The 3,034-nt window shown below is 39.9% G+C and overlaps 1 long non-coding RNA gene across 1 annotated transcript; it reads right to left on the minus strand.

The window, feature by feature from the left end:
- Positions 1 to 265: 265 nt before the first annotated feature.
- Positions 266 to 2,092, minus strand: LOC118944766. The gene is made up of 3 exons (XR_005040060.1): positions 1,511 to 2,092; positions 1,294 to 1,409; positions 266 to 1,130 (listed from the first exon to the last, which is right to left on the minus strand). It is a non-coding gene; the product is annotated as an uncharacterized LOC118944766 (long non-coding RNA).
- Between the last annotated feature and the right edge of the window lie 942 nt (positions 2,093 to 3,034).

Below are 3,034 nucleotides of genomic sequence, written 5' to 3' on the forward strand. Positions count from 1 at the left end.
TCATGTTTTGTTGTCACCTGCCCTTCCCTTATCTACACTGAAACAATATAATTTCTGTGGTCCTGTTTAAAAAAATATATTTCTCACATTGCTCATTAGTACACCCTTGTGGTTGAATATAGATGTATCTATTTGTAGGTCATAGGATACAACAATGAATAATGTGGAACAAATACCTTACAACTTACCATAATTAACACATTGTGAAACAGTCGTGAAAACCAACCTTGCAATATTTAAGATTTTAATACAAACGTTGATCTTTTTTGGTAAAGTTGTGTCATTCAATTATTTTCACAGATTTTGTTTTACACTCACATGACAATTCATAAAATACTGAATTCTGGTGTGTGGAATTTTGACGAGGTGGTTGCTGTGTCGGATTTTGCTGTGTCGGATGTTCTGCCTGTCACTTGTTGTCAACAGGCAGCCAGTCTCTTAAGGGGGACTTGAAGAGGGAGACTGCAAAGTCCAGACACTGCTGCTTTCTTTGTTCTGAGTGTTTGCAGTGCTAGTGTTGTTAGTTAACCTGCGTATCTCATGTGCACAGTAAGATAAATAATGACATGACGATAATATGTAGCTGTAGACGATGTAATGATAAGTTAGAGGGTGCTTGGTAATGGAGGACATCAGGTGGATAGACATCTGGGTGTTGGGCATAACTCCTAGGTCCCGGAGAACAAGAGCAGAGTTAAAGGGAACAGGGTAGGAGACAGATGTAAACAAGCAAACACCCCGGTTATACTTATAAAATTTGATGGCTTAGTGCAGTGTTATAAATGGGAGATAGGTATTTTTCAACACTTTTGGAAGGTATAGTCTACATCAAGCTGGTACCCCTCCAACTCAGAGCACAGAGAATCAGACTGAGCCGAACTCACAGGTTCTGGTGGATGGGATACCTCCTGGGGCACTTGGACAGTCGATGGTCCTAAAGTCATTTGGAGAGGTAAACTGAAGAGGTACATTTTTATAAGTTCAGCATAACTGCCATTTCTTGCTTTCTCAAATGTCAACCAAAGCTTGACATACTTTGTCTATTGGGCTTCACTGAAATGTAGGGGGTCAGTGCTTTCAGTGGTCGACCGTCCAACTGGAGAATATTGTTGGCTTCCGCAGAGGTAACCCTAGGAAGATAAAGAAAAATATCAGTGTTACGGAAACTAAAACTAGCTTCAGGTTATTTTGTGCGCAAATGCAAATAGTTATTATCTGAGATTTTTTATATTCACTTTACAGATGGTGACTCCAGCTAGGAGCGAAAGAGCAGTGAGGTTTCCCAGGTCTCACCTTCCTTTCGTCCTTCTTCTAAACCAAGTAATTCACCCGGATGTCGTAGCATATGGTCCCCTTCTTGATTCTGCTCCGTTTCTCCTGCTCCTTGTCGATGTTCAGTCTCACCTTGACTGATAACAGGAATAAATGCAATTTTATTTCATATTACAAATACATTTCTTATATTTCTCTTGAAGGGCCAGAAAATAAATTAGAGGACAATCCTTTTTACCTGGTCAAAAACCTCCACATCCTTCTCAGTCCGTGCCTGAAGGTGGTCCTCAAGCTTTCTGATCTGGTTCAACAACTTCCACCACATCAAGTGGGGTTTCAGTGATCTGAAAGTATGTTATACAAAAACAACAATAGACAAACACTAAGTTAATCATGTGTGAACCGTGGGTTGAAGATGTCACCTCCAAGGCGATGATGGACCTTGTTAGTCTCGTCCTTTGGTTAACCCATTAATAAGCACCCTTTTTAATGGGTTACAGAAGGGTATTTATAGTTAAGCGCATACTCATTTACTGACCTTAATGGGTATTGCCTCCACCCACTCGGTAAAGTGAGCAGTCGCAATCAGACACCAGCTGTTGCCATTCCTGGATTAAGATGAGGTCCACCCCTAACATTTAAAGTGTTAGAGAGAAGATTACTTTTTTCTTACCTTTATCTGTGTCATACAGAATGAATATTTTCATATGTGTAAGGATACTGACACACACAATATTGAACTCTGCTGTGGTCAATTAAAGCAAGCATTAAAAAACATCTCAGGGCAAAATTTGAATTGTGACACTTACCAATCATGTGCCATGGTGAAACAACTTGATGGGCTTCAACTCCAGTGCCACTGTGGCAGCGCAGAGGTGAAGTTTTACCATTACAAAAATGTATTATCTCTGTGCAGCAAACACTGGACTAACAAGAAGTTTCAAAGGTTGAAACTATTTTAAGCAGCCTGTCAAGGTTTTCTAGGTGTGAAAGAGAGTCAGACCAAAATGTGGCGTGGCTATTGCGATCCATGTTTAATGAAACTGAAGCAACACGAATCCAATACAAAAACTACAAAACAATAAACGTAACGAAAACCAAAACAGCCTAATACTGGTGCACATACACACAACAGAAAAAGGCCATAAGGACAATCACCCACAAAACCCAACACCAAACAGGCTACCTAAATATGGTTCCCAATCAGAGACAATGACGAACACCTGCCTCTGATTGAGAACCATATCAGGCCAAACATAGAACTAGACAAACTAGACATGTAACATAGAATGCCCACCCAGCTCACACCCTGACCAACCAAAACATAGAAACATACAAAGCAAACTATGGTCAGGGTGTGACACAGCCGGACACCTTTAAAGCTGACTTCCAAACTGCATAAAGAGTTGATAGAGGCTTTTTCCGGATGACAAAAAACATGTAAAACATAAATGTGAGGAAGACCTGGGAGATGCTATTGAAGATGGTGAATGGATACAAATATGTTATATATTCCCAGTCATGTTCATATAATCTCAGACATAAATTACTGCAGTTTAAGACCATCCATAAAACATACTATATGCCAGTGAAACTGAATATCATGCACTCAGAAATGTTATTCTTCTGCTGGAGGTGTAAAGCATAAAAGGGGACATACAGTGCCTTGCGAAAGTATTCGGCCCCCTTGAACTTTGCGACCTTTTGCCACATTTCAGGCTTCAAACATAAAGATATAAAACTGTATTTTTTTGTGAAGAAT

The sequence above is a fragment of the Oncorhynchus mykiss genome, chromosome 27 (genome assembly GCF_013265735.2).
Source record: "Oncorhynchus mykiss isolate Arlee chromosome 27, USDA_OmykA_1.1, whole genome shotgun sequence".
NCBI lineage: Eukaryota > Metazoa > Chordata > Actinopteri > Salmoniformes > Salmonidae > Oncorhynchus > Oncorhynchus mykiss.